The 16818-nt window shown below is 38.1% G+C and overlaps 1 protein-coding gene across 1 annotated transcript in view; it reads left to right on the top strand.

Moving 5' to 3' along the window:
* Positions 1-1685: 1685 nt before the first annotated feature.
* LOC120780867 overlaps positions 1686-16818 on the top strand; it is a 50405-nt gene continuing 35272 nt past the window's right edge. The window contains exons 1-2 of the mRNA XM_040113101.1: positions 1686-1706; positions 10480-10869. The gene's annotated coding sequence lies outside the window, so the exon portion shown is untranslated. The remainder of the gene's footprint in view (positions 1707-10479; positions 10870-16818) is intronic.

Raw genomic sequence — 16818 nt, forward strand, 5'->3', positions numbered from 1 at the left:
CAACAAGGGAACATTCCTTGTAACCCGGAGCCAGGACGGCCAGGAGGTCATGACGACCCACGTAGATCGGGAATGAGTGGAGCCACTCTTAAGTGGTACCTAAGATTCCTTGAGGACGGCATGACCCCGGAGTCAGCTGAAAGGCGGGCTCTGGGTAGGAGCAGTGGGAAAGACCCCTCTTCTAACAATGCACGACGCACAGGTACCAATGGTGGATCGGCCGCGACAAAACGCAGGAACCGAAGGCGTCGCCGTGCTAAAGCAGCCTCGTCGGAGGGACGGAGCGTAGCAAGGCCGGCGACCCAAGAGGAACCTAGTCGATCAGAGAAAAGGAAGGGTGGCCAAATAACGCCTCAGGAGCCACCAAAGCCCAAGAGAATACGGGAAGATAAACCACAGGAGGCCAGTGGTAAGCGCTCCAACCCCAACCAGCAGCCAATAAGTACCGCGAGCCGTAAATACTCAGAGGCTGTAAGTAGCATCCGAATGGCAGTGTTGCCCCGTAATTACCCGGCGGAGGCCCTAGGGCCTGAGCAACTTACAGCTCTCCAGGACTGCCTGGTAAATGCCATGTCTATCGGCGACAGTTTCACTGGCGCCTTTAACGGCATTTTCTTCAAGGGCGGCATGCTGCTGGTCGACTGCCAGGACGAGAAGTCGGCCACCTGGCTGAAGGAGATCACGCCAAGGCTAGTGGGTTGGAAGGGCCCGGCCCTGTGTGTAAGGAGAGGGGAAGAAATACCGCAACTACACAACATGGTGGCGTTCTTTCCGAGAAGTGCAGATAAAAGCTACGACTTCGCGCTCAGTCTGGTGAGAAACCAGAACTAAGGTTTAAGTACCTCGGCGTGGAAAGTTGTAGCAAGCAGTGTTGAGGGTTCCGGGTGGAACCTCAACATCACGATGGACAACCAGTCCTACAAGTATATAAGGCTGAAGGGATTCAGACTGAATTTCCGCTTCGGCAAGATTGTGGTGCGGCCATGGAGGCCCAAGGCTGCGTCCACGAGCCAAGAAGCTAAGACGGGGATGAACGTAGCACCAGCTCCACCCGTAACTCGGACAGCGGCGGAATCCCCCAACGAACCCATCTCGGCTGGGCAAGTTGCGACCACCGCCGCGGATGCAGACGAGAGCAACGAGCGAGAAGACACGATGCCATCCACCCAGGAGTTTTTGGAAGGGCTGGAGATGCAGGTCGATGAAGAGGACGAAGACGGGGACCTGTCTCTCATGGAACCGATTCTGTAGGCTCCAGCACCGGCATAGAAGTGGCCCAGGTGAACCTACATCACGCATCGGCAGTCATCGTGAAGAGGTTCATCTGGAATAACCTGGGCATCCTTCTAATCCAGGAACCTTGGGTGTTCAGAGGAGAGGTAAGAGGCCTCAACATGAGAAGGAGCAAGGTAATCTGGGATCTAGCGAGAGACCCCGATCTTGTGTAGTCGTTAGAGCCGATATAGACTTTTTCTGTATTTCAGAGTTTCTAACGCAAGACCTGGTGGCGGCGCAGGTGAAGGACAAGGAAGGATCGGACTTCGTACTTGCATCCGCATACTTTCCGGGAGAGACAGCCACAGCACCCCCCCCATCGATACTTGGTCTGGCGGAGTATTGTAAATCCAACAATCTCCCCCTGACCATAGGATGTGACGCAACTGCTCATCACACGGAAGGGGGTAGCACGAACTGCAACATGAGGGGTGAGTCACTGCTTGAATTCATAATTAGTAATAATATTAACATTGAGAATGTGGGTTGTGAGCCAACCTTCGTAACAAGTGTCCGCAGGGAGGTCCTAGACATTACCCTAAGCAATGACAACATGATCGGGTTGATCTCGCAGTGGCGGATATCAAAAGAGCCCTCACTGTCAGATCACAGGATCATTCGTTTTGCTCTGAGGGTGGTAGTCGGGGACCGACCTCCGACTCGTACCCCTAGAAATACAAATTGGGGCACTTTCAAAGAGATCTTAAGTAGGAATATAAGTGTAGTGGAGCAGGCGGATGTTATGTCCACCACAGTTGGACTGGAGAGCAGACTGAGTGCCATAAACCAGTCCATTGTGGACGCCTATCATTGTGCCTGTCCATTGAAAGCGACCACCAGCAAACAAGGCTGCCCCTGGTGGTCCAGTAAACTCTTAGCCCTCAGACTCAAGGTGCGTAGGCGTTCAACAAAGCCAAGCGCACAGGCAGCTGGGAGGACTACAAATAGCACCTAACAGCCTACAACAAGGAGATTAGGCTTGCCAAGTCAAACAGTTTCAGGAAGTTCTGTGATAGCGTTTCCTCGACCCCGGAGGCAGCTCGACTGCACAAGGCGTTGTCGAAGGGTAAGACGGACACAGTATTATCCCTAAAGAGACAGGACGGGACATATACGACAAGCGCGGAGGAGAGGGCAGAAACACTCCTACAAACGCACTTCCCGGAGACGGTTCAAGCTGACCTAACCCCAACCTTGGTCACACGCTGGCCGGATCGCTCAGACTGGCTGACTGCAAGGAACCTGTTCACTGCAGACTCAGTCAGATGGGCACTGGCCTCCTTTTCGAGCTACAAGTCACCGGGAGTGGACGGCGTCTTCCCGGCCCTATTGCAGAAAGGTATGGACATCCTCCTACCACACCTGTTGGGGCTGATGAGAGACAGCTTGGCGATGTCGTATATCCCCGAGCCGTGGAGAATAGCAAAAGTGATTTTCATCCCCAAGATAGGGAGAAGAGACTATTCGTTAGCCAAATCGTTGCGGCCTATTAGTCTCACGTCCTTTATTCTGAAGGGGATGGAAAAAGTAATAGACAACCATATTAGATCGGAAGCGCTGAAGATTGCACCCCTACATGCCAGACAACACGCGTACAGGGCGGGTAGATCTACAAACACCGCTCAGTACCAACACGCGTCTGAGCTGCAGGATTCGCTGGATAATGGCGAGGTTGCGATCTGCGCCTTCCTTGATATCGAGGGTGCCTTTGATAATGCGTCTCACACTAGCGTCATCAAAGCACTCGAGAGAAGGAACGTGAACCCCTCGATACGCAGATGGATAGAAGCCCTTCTGCGCACTAGGGTTGCAGAAACAACAGTGGGAGAAAGTAAAATTCGCTTTGGCACCACGAGGGGCTGCCCACAGGGTGGAGTACTGTCCCCTCTGCTTTGGAGCCTGATAGTAGACGAACTACTCGAGTTGCTCACCAGCAATGGAATCCTCTGTCTGTCGGACGACATTGTCATAATGGCGAGAGGAAGATTTGAGAACACTCTCTGTGACATTGTTTAAAGGGGCTTAAACTTGGCGAAGGAATGGTGTAACACGGTAGGGTTAAACATCAACCCAGCAAAAACCACCGTTATCCCATTCACTAGGCGGAGATCTCTTCCGGGCCTGAGGACCCAAACAATTGGAGGCACAGAGGTGGAAATGTTTAGGGAGGTCAAATTCCTTGGCGTCACCCTAGACTCAACGCTGAAATGGAGCAGGCATTTGGACTTAACGCTGTCCAAAGCAACTAGAGCACTTATGATTTGCAGACGCCTAGCCGGCAGATCATGGGGATGCAAGCCAAACATCATGAGATGGCTGTATACCATGATAGTAAGGCCCATCGTCACCTATGGAGCGGTTGCCTGGGCCACCAAAGCAGCACAGTCCTCTGTGATTCAGAGACTGTCAAAGCTGCAAAGACTTGCATGTGTCTGTGCTTCGGGGGCAATGCGTACATGCCCCACAGTGGCACTGGAAGTCTTATTAGAGCTCACACCGCTGCATCAGGTGATCAAGCTAGCAGCAAAGCACGCCATGCTGCTAATGTCAGCAGAAGGCTGCGGGAAAGGGAAGATAATGTCCTCTAGACAGATGGACGCTCTAGCGGAGAGCACACCGCTGGCCCTCCTCCGAAGAGACGGCACAACAAGGAAAATAAACTTCAAAAAGCATTTCAAAGTAACTCTAGGCAGTAAGAAGGAGTGGAATGATTCCACGCTGGAAAGACTGCTGGAAGACAGTACCATTCAGTGGTACACAGATGGCTCGAAAACACCGGAAGGCATTGGGGCAGGTATTGCGGGTCCGCGAACCAAGCTATCCATACCTATGGGCTGCTTCCCAAGCATCTTCCAGGCTGAAGTTCTTGCCATCAGTCAGTGCGCTGAAATCAACCTCAGCCGCAACTATCGTAACCAGCGCATAGCTATTCTCAGCGATAGTCAAGCGGCACTAAAAGCGATCTCATCGCACGAGACCGAATCGCTTTTAGTAGAAGAATGCATAGGAAGGCTAAACCGCCTGTCCCTGTGCAACTGGGCGTAGAAGGAAACGAGAAGGCTGACGAGCTGGCCCGCACGGCGGCAGCGTCCAAGATGTGGGGACTAGAGCCGTTCGTAGCAGTAGGACCCCACACTCTTAAGAAGCTGCTCCGCACGGAGGAGGCGGCAGGCAGCAAGTATGCGCCACGCCAAGCTGCTCCTAGGAGGATATAACCTCTCCAGGTTTAAGGAATTAATTAACCTCCCCCGTGAGAAATTCCGAATCCTCGTCGCAGTCTACACAGGGCACTGTAAGCTCAGGAAGCACCTGTCCAACATGGGCATGGTCTCCTGTGCTAACTGCCGGTTCTGCGACCTGGAACAGGAAACACCAGCACACTTTATCCTACATTGCACAGCAATCTGTGGAAAAAGGCTTAAGACCCTGGATTCCATCTTTATCAGCAGCGATCACATCACCTCACTAGCGCCCGGCAAACTACTGGAATTTTTCAGACTGCTGGGGCTTTGGGAGGTCATGTGATACAGGAGAGGGCACAATGGACCCTAGGTCGCGGTGCAGAACCTCAATAATATTCTTATCTTATCTTATCTCCTCTCAGTACTATCTCAAATATATGGTGTCGACAAGGGCGATAAAGCAGCTCTCTATCAAGCATTTGCTCTAAGAGCATACAGGCACCACTCAATCGGCCAGTGTTTGAAGCTGTAGTGTCACAGCATAATGCCTGCACTTTTTCCGATACATTCCACTCCTCCAACGCATTATATACTGCTATTGCTTGTTCTTTGCCCGTTGAATTTGACATGTTTGAAACGGCAAGAAGTTGGTCATGGTCCATTCCTGAAACAACCACTGGCAACCGCTCAGCACTCTTATCATGGACATCTTGATTATAAAATGTATGTTATTTTTAGATACCTGCCTCTAATCTTTGTAAATAAAATCAAATTTGTACTTACTTAATGATGGCAGCATCTTACCATCCCAATGCACAACAAGGAATGGCGGAAGTGATGATTTAAACTTCTCTTTAATCAGCTCAGCTTGCACAGAGCGCAGGTGTTTTCTTTGATGATAAATTGACGTTTGAGTTATAACCAAGTCGTCAACATTGTGACCAAGAGCTTCTGCAACCACTTGTAATATATAAACTGCATTCCGTACACTTACTTGGCATCGATCTTGGACAGAAACTAATTTTGCCGTTATAAAATGTTTTTGGCCTCTCTTGACTACTCTCGATTTCTTCAGTGACGGTATAGCTTCGGCTTGATCACTATCCACTTTGTTTGAATCATCAGAAATACTGCTAAATGATATTTTTCCCGGTTGAATTTTTTGTTCAGCAATATTTCGCTCCCTACGTTCATGCCTTCTTTTTTGCCTTTTTTCCTCTGCTTGACATAAATTAAAATCGACTGATCCAAGGTAACCAACACGACCCTGCTGTCTTTTTCCTACAAGAAAAAGCCTATCTTCTTCAACCTTTACGAGTTTCATAACATCTGCATGCGCAACATCAAATAAATTGTCCAAATTTTTAACAAAAGCTTTTTCTTTTTCACGCTAAGAATCACCGGACTTTTTATTATTTTTCTGCAGAAAACGCCACTCGACATACAATTTTTGCATTTTTTTAGTGCAATGGTGCTTTTCTTTAGTGGGCAAACGAGCCGTTTCCCAAAATATTAGTACTTCTCGAATTACAAGATTTGCACTTTCACACACAGATAACTTTACTACACGAATATTAAAAAAAAGTACCTGTAGCACTTGCTTATTTGATGGTAGTTTCGAGCCCAGAATACTCAAGTTGATCGAACCAACCAAAAATATTTTATTTTTATTTCTTAAATCCATTTCACTTCAAATCACTCTTTCTTGCTTGTAAATATAAACAGAATGATCTCACCGTAAAATGAGAAACGCCAAAAAGCATTGACGCCGAGACGGTGTAACGGTACTATCTTGCTCATCCAAGAATCATAGTGCAAACAATACCAAAACATTAACGTTAGTGTTAGCAAAAGGCGTCTAGACGAAATGGTAAGTTGTCATCAATTGAGAAATATAGTTTTTGGAAATTGATTTTAACAAAAAAATTGTTTTCTTAATTCAATGCATTGATAATTTGATATAGTAAGAGACGAAATAAACTCGAATGAAGCAATATAAAATAATAATTTGTGAAATGTAAATAATTTTTTGTAATGTATCATACATAATTCAACGAAGATACCATTGGGGTATGACTGACGTGCAATTAATAATAGAATTTTCTATCGGCACTATAAATTTTCGTAGATTCATTTTTTTATCAAGTCTCAACTATTTTCAGCTTTCGTGACAAAAATTTCGAATAAAATAATTTTCCCATACAAAGTAAGAACAGCCTAATATGTATGTATGTAAATTATGCTTGTCACTTAGCCTTTTTGTGTATGTATGTATATAAGTATTAAATACTTTTCACGCCACTTTTTCTTTTTGTTATCACTTTAGTTATGTGTTTTATGTTTTATAATTATTTTTCCTCTTTTGTGTCTTTTTGAAATCTTTATAATATATATTTGTTTTAGGTGTTGTTTTCTCTTTTTTATGTTTAATTTATTTCCACTTCACTTTCACGAAGGACCGAAAACGAAACGAATTGACAGGCAATTAGTTAAGAAACGAAAACGAAAGTAATGAAAAATATACTAAGCTCACGCACTTAGTCCCTGCTCGGGCGCCATGAAAAATCTCAAGCGTTTTTGAGATGCGAAAAAATAAAACTGGGAATGCGCGAATAATTAAAAGCTTAATTGCCTGTCACGAGAAAAAAAGATTCCGACAAATGAAAAGGACACGTCCGTTCGATTTCACGTTTCTTAATACAATGCTTCAATTATTCCGTTCTTGGAATTGCTTAGCCTAAATCTTAAAACTAACGGCTTAAGCTAGTGGTAATGTAAATACAAGAGGTAAGTAATTATCTTTCGTTAAATATTGTAATAGAATTAAGGTAAGAAATAAATAAATGTAATATAAATGTATTATTAAGGTAAGTATGCTATTTGTACAATTCAATATTTATAAGTTCAATTTCATAAGTTCTAATAATAATTTTATATCTCATTTTTCTAATTTAGATTTAGATTTACAAAAGATGTCGCTTGGCGCAACAGAATGTGTTTTCAAGTGTTGTATTAATTGTGAAATTTTATATTTTTTAAAATGCGTTACGCAGTGTTCGGGTGTAATAATAATAATGGTAAAAATTGTGCTACGAAATGGAGATTTTTCCATTTCCCTAAAGATAAAGCAGTAGTAAAACAATGGATTCATTTTTGTCGTAATACGGACGGATGTTAAAAATGCATGCATTTGTGAAGTGCACTTCGCGCCAGAAGCCTTCAAAAGAAACTTGCAGTTTGAAATGGGTAATTATAGCATTTTGATTACAATAATTTTACTTTTATAACTACTCTTGCAGGTTTAAGTTCGCGGAATCCAACTAAGTTGCTACCTAGCGCTTTTCCCACGTTAACCACTGCTCCTGCAGAGGCTAATGGATGGCAGAAAAGAATGGAGTCTCGTTCCAAAAAAGAGATGTTAACAACAATGTTGTAGAATACCGCCCTGTTGAAGTAATTCAAGAAGACGAGGTTGGAGAGGTACCTCAAACTGCAGGAGAGGAGGGCATCGATGAGAAAGACGAGAAAATACTGCATTTGGAAACAGAAATGTTAGTCCTAATTGATATTGATGAAGTATCTTTTTCTTAAATAAGTATGTGTATTTCTTATTCTTTTTAGACAAAGGCTGAATAATGTTGTTAGAACTTTGATAAGTGCAAAAACGACCAGTTAGCAGAAATTAAACGCCTTTGGATTTCCATTAAAACCTCGGAATTCCACAGTAATGATTTGGAGCAAAACCTTAACTGCATTTTCAACAACGGCTAGGTAAGTGCCCAAATTCTAAAAAGTATGTTGCAAAATATATTAAAGTTCATTACACATACATAGATTGAAAAATTAAGGGATTTGCATACTAAGCACTGTTTCTTATCCTAATTATATTAATAATCTTAACTAACAATTTATTCCAGTATGTATGTTTATTATATTTTTGTAGGTAATATTTTTCAACGTGTGTCAGTTGATCTAAACTCCACTTACCCAACTGAAAAAAATGATGACTTAGAGATTCTCAACAACTACGGACCTGACAATTTGGCAGGGTACATCTGCCACAAACTTGGTAAAGTCAACCCCGAAATTTCATTGCGCAATCTTGTTTCTGTCATTCTTGGGATACGCTTATATACTCGTCCACGTATGTCATGATGCCAGATTACGATAGAAGTGTTAAGATCACGTAAGTCGTAATTCGAGGTACAGTTATTTACGTGACAAGTGATACGTTCACGGATATAATGATTTGACCCCTGGTACTATTATATAAATCGTTAAATGGATATGTATAAAAAAAGTAAAAACAAAGAACAGCCACTTCAATCCTTCTAATCGCTAATAATGAATACAGAACAACTAATGGAACAACTTCTTATAGCATTTTGTACAGCCTTTGCGGACGAGCAATTAACTGTCGTAATTGTAATGTTTCCAGAAATTGGTTAACATATTTTCAAGTGTTGCCTTTAGTTCACCTACTCGGAGGCTTTTAAGACAATAATGGGTATGATTAGAAGAAATAGTCAGGGCATTGCGACGAGTCCGTCGACGGAATTACTGAAAAAAGTAAACGATTTACCAATGCCTGAAGGTGATAATACAAATTTGACGAATATATTGATGATATTTAAAATAAAGTGGGAGAATTTAAGTTAACAATTACTTAATACAGACGAAACTCTTTATAAGGAGTTCCAAGGGGCTGGATATTTACTCAGTTATAAAAAAAATTTTGTTCCTTTCAACATTTTTTATTTGTAATAGTCAGTTATTTTGGATTGAAGTATGTTCATTTTTCAACTTTTCTTCTTCAATATAATTGGCTAATACATTTAAAGAATTAAACACAGTATTTGGCGTAGGTTTTCATTTCCAAATAGGTTTGGAAACCTTCAACGGATGAAGAAAGTTGTCCCTATGTGTATTCATCTGAATCTGTTAAAAGAGAAGTAATAATGTACATCAGAAAATTATTAGCCACAGATTTTCTTTATGATTGTTTCTTTACATGAGATAGCTGGTACTCCAAAACTTTCTTGAACACTTTCGATGATATCAGAGTCAACATTGTTGTAGTCTTTAAATGTTGCATTAATATTAGCAACTGTGAAGAAATGAAGCAATGAAGACTCTAAAAAGGCGAATTGGGATAGTGGTTTTCTCCGCGCCAAGGCATACTATTGTTCTTTGTTGTGCCAACTTTTACAAATCCTGCTTTTCTAAAACAGTTCGCAATTGTCTTGGATTTTACTTTGAGATCCCACATTTTGCTTCACTTTCGTATGGCATCCAGCAAATTTATGCGCGTGGAAGGTTCGTTCTCCTCCATTTGTAACAAAATATTGGTTTTTCTGTAATGCGTTTTAATATTACAAATTATGCCCTCATCCATTGGATGAAGTAACGAGATCATGTTGGGTGGGAAAAAAGCAATTTCAATATTTTTCAATTGGCCTTTAACATCTCAGCAAAGAGCAAAACCGGTCATATTGCATACCACCATAACAATAATCATCTCTTTGCTATTTTCCCCCAAAGCACTTCTCATTTTGAAACGCAATCGTTTTATTTGGTAAGCACTTAAAAATTATTTTTCTAACAATTTGGCAAGACATTCGTTACCCATTCATCTCTAGTTTGGATTTTCACCGCACAATGTTTTTTGAACAATGCCGTAACGATTTTTAAATTTTTCAAGCCAGCCTACTTCAAATTCTCCGTGGCCCAATGCTTTAGCGAATTGTTTTGCTTTTTTCTCAGCATTAGCCCAGACAGAAGAAGATTCCTACCTCGTGCGACGTATATCCATTTCAACAAACAACTTGAACTCAAAGGTTCAAATTCGAAGCTTCTTGCGTTTAATACTGGATGCATTAACTGTGACACTGGTTAAAAGCTTATCCTTTTATTTTAAAACCGTAGATAAGCTACTGGAAGGAATTCCAAATTTCTTAATAATGTCTTTTTTTGAAGCTTTTCCCTTTTAAACTTCATTTATGATCATTGCTTTTTTCCACAGTAATACTTATGCGCGGAGTGATTTACAACTTACTATGGCAAACTGATAGCGACTGCAAAAAATAGGAGAGATGGTAATGATTTCAGTTGACACTTGCCAAGTTCGGTTGTTCCCCGAAATACACTTTCAATTTAATGGAAAATAAACGAGCATCAATCTCTGCTTGTGCATTGTGAAAGCAACAAAGTACACCAGAGATAAAGAGATGTCCAACTCATCTCTTATTGGAAGTGAGAGGACAATTGCTAAACATCAAAACCTCCTGAACTCGAACAGCTGATTTTGACGTTTAGCAATTGGAAAAGAGAGACGACGGACGGAGAAAGTGTGTTGCTGGCTGCAGCGAGGAAGAGTTTTTAATTTTCCAAACAGTGGAACGAATCTCGAACGGTAAGTAATTAAAAAAACATTAAATAGTGCAAAAAGTGATAAGCATATTTAGGTGACTTTGTGGAAAATTCGAAACCGTGAATTTAATTAAAAATGGTTTTCGATAATTTGCTGAAATATGTGTTTCGATATTGTAATTCAAATAGTAATTTTGGATTTCGGATTATAGTAAAATTTAAATGAAGTTCCGTATATTTTCAAGTGTGAAGATGTTAAAAATAAGTTTTCGATAACAGTAAGAAGTGTTAATATAATATATATTATATATATTATATTTAGTAACGACTTGTCTTTGAATATTTATGATAGCTATAAAATCGAAAAATATCGAACTTTTAAATATTGAACGGGTTTATTAAAATAAAAGTTAATTTTTTAGGAACTATTATTATTATATATATTTTATGATTATATTTAACATTTCGTGTATTATATATTATTTTATAATAGGCGTAAATGTTAGCTCAAACGTTTAGATGTTTTTGAAGATCTCGATGAAAAAACACCTAACAATATTTTTGCGTGTGAGTGGCATTTTTCTGAAGAAATGCGTAACGCAAAAAAATTGCGTCCGAGAGCCCTTCCGGACAATAATTTAATTATTGAGCTAATATTTAACGCCCCAAATTCTTTTTTTGAAAATAGAAATGGGCGTAGAAGATTTTCTTCCCCAAAAAGACCTTGCCTCACATGCAAACGGTGCATCGAGGCAGCTGCTTCCGCTTTTAGAAAATGAAGACCGCGATATAATTTTAGAGTTTCTGCCACCTCTTGAGGAGGAACTAATGAAGAATAGTGATAAAGCCGTGCAAACAGATAGGGGTCTGACAACAGGGACAGAAAAAAATGTCGCCAATTGCTTACCGCTACCTGAAGCACCAACTGAGTTTTCCCTCGGCACTTTACATAATTTTGTCACAGATTGGCCTCGTTTCCCATGTTGCACCCAAAGCAGCATCAACTTAGGAGTAAGGGATTTTCGTTCGAACAAAAGTTCATATCAGTTCTTTGTGATGAAATGTCACTGAAATATCATTTGCAGTATGATAGGAAATTTGATAGGGTGATAGGTCTTGAAAATTATGGCGATGAAAATCGCACATTTAGAATAGCCACTGTTCACATGACTTATGAGCTTTCCATAACATCCCACATCCGACATCACATGAAATCACAACACATCATCACACAACAGTTCATAACACACACCACTACACACACACGCATCATAATCAGCACCTAACACTGCTCATCATACAACACAACAACCACACGACCATTAAAGAGTCGACTCTAGTACTCACCACCCAAACCATTAAAACAGATACATCCGAACGACATCTTCTCATTAGATTCCATCCGTGAACTAGAATGTTTGATATCTCTTTCGCTTATACCCGAGTCTATCGTATCGCCAACAATGAGTCGTAGTCCATCCGTCCAAAACCAGAAGGATACGGATAAGTATTTTCGCGCGAATTACGATATAATAAAACTCCGGTTTACCGTACTGAGCGGCTTGCCGTCCAGTTTATTAATCATCATTTTATTCTTTACAAAAATCTTATTTCCTAAATTTACCTGAAGCCGTTGTGCTGGCTTGACATTCCTCAGCATCAACGACCCGGCATATCTTATATATGTACATATGTATGTAGTTGAATCTGAAGATTCAACTTACATTTCAGAGAAATAAAAATATTTAAAAAATACTTGTCTTTTTTTGTGTGTTGACGAGTTTGACAGTGGTGGAGTCGTTTGACGACGCAACTCCCCCAGCGTTACTGTTTGAACTCTCCTGAGTTCTTGTATTTACAATTTTTATTTTTGTTGTTTTTTTCTTTAATATTATTACTAGGATTGCTACTACTACTATTACAATGATTATCAATGATATATTAATACCATATGATACATTTTTATGGTATTTTAATTCTGCAATTTCTTTTATGTTTTCTATATTTTTTATTGCAATATCATTGAATGTTAATTTTGGTGTGTAACTTTGGTTTAATTTTTCGGCAGGGTATATAATTGTATGAATATATTCTGTTTTATTATTTTTAAATTCATGTTTTAAAATTTCCATTTTACAATTTACAAATTTGATTATATAGTTATTTTTTAATACAATTTTTCTGTCATCGCAGTTTTGTTTTATTACATCATTTTTTGCATTTCTTATTAATATTGTGTCATCGCTTATTTCTTGTATTGATGTTTTGTTATTATATTTAAATTCGCAAGTATTTGAAAATATGCAGCTTTTACTCAATTTTAGATTTTTAAATGCTTTATTTTCTACATAATCAAAATAGTTTTCGCCAATTTTTATAACGAATTTTTCTTTTTCAATAATTTGTAATTTATTTCTATTTGGCATTGGGGTTATTAATTGAATCTTAGTTTGAAAAAATGTTCTTGGTATCTGAATTGCAAATATTATTGTATCGTTTCTGTATACTACTACTCCTACTTTTGATAATTTTAGTTTGTAAAAATCAATCTCGTATTTTTCAATTTCTTCCCTAGTTAACATACTTGGATGTACCATATTGTATTTAGCCGCCGCTATATTATTTTGTATTTCTTGAACTTTACTTTCTATGAATTTTAGTTTATTCATTTCATCATTATACAAAATTTTACTTTCAATTCTATTTTCCTCTTTGTTTATTATATTTAAAGTTTCTATTATTTGTTTCCTATCTGATTCTATAGTTCCTTTTAATAAGTTTAGTGATCTATTTAAATGTTCATTAATTACTATTTGTGTATTTAAATTTACAATGGCATTATGGCCATTTTCTTCAATAATTTTTAAATGGTTCAAAATGTCTTGTCTGTCATCATCATCCATGACTCCAAACATCCATTTATATGCTATTCCTCCTATATTTATCAAGCCTCTTTTGTTTCTCTTTTTGATATTCGGTGTTATTGATGTGATTTTTGCTTTTATATTTTTTATTTCATCAAACAAAATTTCTTTATTTTCAATATTTAGTTTTTCAATATTTTCTTTAACCTGATCAACTATGTCTGCTATCTTGTTCGGATTTATAGTATGTATAACTGTACTTATTTCGTTAACTATTTCTATGTCCGCTGTTTGTATAATTGTATACCCCGCATCTTCTATTATTGGTGTAATTTGCAAAAAGTGCTGTCACCAATGATATGATTATTGTTAAAAAAATAATTACTATCGTCATCTGTAAAAGTAAAAATGTATAACCGTTTTAGGTTTTGATTTAAAAAAACTTAAATTGGATTTTAGTCGCCTCTTACGACAGGCATCTCTTACCATGGGTATATTCTAGAAAGACCCCTTACCCACTGGGGTAAAAAAAAATCATGTATATATATGTAGAAAAAAAAATTAAATGTTATTATCTCCATTAAATGCCCTTAGACTGAATGAATCGTCATCATCCTCATTTGGATTTTCTATGTTTGCTAATTTCATTGGTCTTTTTTATATTTGCCGGATGGACGTTTTGTAAGGGAAATATTCTGAAATATGGTTGATCCTTATGCCGTACTCTTTTTTGTAGTTTTAATTGGTCCTGTTTGTCTGTTTTCTATATATTCTTCTCTGTTTTGATTTAATTTGGCTATTGTTTTCTGTTTTACTGTATTTATTCTATCTTGTAATATGGATGGACAAATGTTTTCTTTGGCGTCCCTTGGAGAACATTTGATAGTTGAGTGGTACCTATCGTTATAGTTGCATATAACAATTTGTATCCTCATTTCTGTTGAAAGACTAGAGTCCTCAATTCCTGTTAGTTTTTCCAACAAGGTTGAGTGCAGTCTCTCAATGTCTGCATTTCCTGTATGGCTATTTGGTTTTGTGTGATGGACTTCTACATTTTCGGCATTTAAATATTGTATTAATTGTTCTGCTCTAAACTCATTATCCATAATAATTTTTTTAGGTTTACTGAATTTCATGCAAAATGTTCCATAATTATTGTCTTTTTAGCTCTCCAGTTTCTGTCTGTTATTCTGTAAGCTGCTGCGAATTTTGTTAATTTGTCAATTACTGTTACAAATGATTGCTTATTGAAATGAAATATATCTACATGAAGTATCTCATTTTTATTGGTTGGAGTTTCAGTTAGGTGAAATTTAGGTTTAATGGGTTTCCTATCGTATTTGATTTGTTGGCATTTTTGGCAATTATTTATTATCAATTGTATTTCTTTTTGAATTTTGGAAAATATATTTTATCTTTTAATGTATTATAGGTTTCATTTATGCCACTATGCATAGATTCTTTTGTATGGTATAGTGATATTTGCTTATGTAGTTCTTCTTCTTCTTCTATTTCTGATGCTCTTTTTGTGCATTTTATAAATTTTAAACTTCTATCTTGAGCAAACATTTCAATAAGTAGTTTTTGTATTTTATGGTAATCTGCTTCAGATACTTCTGAAAATATTCCTACAATTCCGTTTCCTTTTATATATTTTTTTAATGTTTCCTTGTTCTCTTCTTTTTCATCCATTGGGTTTATTTCAATTATTTTTCTTCCATGGAGTCTTTGCATTTGCTGTTTGTGTCTATATGTTAATATAATTTGAATTTTATATTTATTAACAATTTCTTCTTTAATTGGAAAGTGTTCAAACAGTTCTTCATCTGCTGAATGAATTGTTTCTGACAATTCTAAGTTTGATTCATTGTCGTTACCTTCTTTTATTTTTGGTGAGTTTTCAATTCGACTCAAGAAATCAGCTACAACATTATTTTTTCCATTTAAATATTCTATTTCAAAGTTGTATTCTTGTAATTTCAATAACCATCTCTGATGGCGTTGAGAAAATTCTTTTCCTTTATATTTATTAACAAGATATTTGATCGGACAGTGATCGGTTATTATTTTAAATTTATTGCCATATATATCTATATGGTCGAAAATATGTAATAGAGAAAATTACCGCTAAAAATTCTTTGTCTGTCGTTGAATATTTTTGCTCATGATTGTTTAGAGTTCTTGAAATATAGCATACTGGTTGGCCTTGCTGTGAAAGCACTGCTCCAATAGCATAGTCACTAGCATCAGTTGTGATACTGAATTCTTTGTCGTACTCTGGGAATTTGAGAGTTGGGTGAGATGAAATGAGTGCTTTTAAATTTTCAAAGCTTTCAATATATTGTGGATCTTTAGAGTTTATTTTATTGCCCTTTTTCAAATATTTTATCATGGGGTAAGCTATTTTAGAATAATCTTTTATGAATTTTAGATAATATCCTGTTGCTCCTAAAAATCCTTTTAACTGTTTCTCAGTTTTTGGTATTGGTAGCTTTTGAATTGCTATAATTTTATCAGTATTAGGCTTGATGCCTTCTTTTGTTAAAATGTGTCCTAGGAATGTAGTTTCTCTTTGAAGAAAACTGCATTTATCTGCCTGTATTTTTAATTTATTCTCTTGTAGTTTCAAAAATTTTTTAATGAGTTTATGTGCTCTTCTAATGAAGTTGAAAAAATTAATATGTCATCTAAATATAATGACACATATTTTATTTATATATTCCCTCAATATGTCATTCATAAATCTCTGAAAAGTAGCTGGGGCATTTTTTCAACCCGAAAGGTATCTGGACGTATTCATATAGTCCTGCCGGAGTGACAAAAGCTGTTTTCTGGATGTCCCTTTCTGCCATTAAAATCTGATGGTAACCTTTTGCTAGATCTATGGTGCTAAAGTACTGTGCTTTTCCCAATTTATCTAAGATTCCTTCGATATTCGGTAGAGGATACTTATCGTCTACAGTCAATTGGTTTAACCTCCTATAATCAACCACTAGCCTGAATTTTTGTATTCCTGAATTATCTATCTTTTTCGGTATTATTAGAATAGGTGAGCTATATCTACTGTGACTTTTTCTAATTATCCCTTGCTCCTCTAATTCAGAAATTTGTCTTCTTACTTCTTCTTC

Source organism: Bactrocera tryoni, unplaced genomic scaffold (assembly GCF_016617805.1).
Source record: "Bactrocera tryoni isolate S06 unplaced genomic scaffold, CSIRO_BtryS06_freeze2 scaffold_25, whole genome shotgun sequence".
Lineage (NCBI taxonomy): Eukaryota > Metazoa > Arthropoda > Insecta > Diptera > Tephritidae > Bactrocera > Bactrocera tryoni.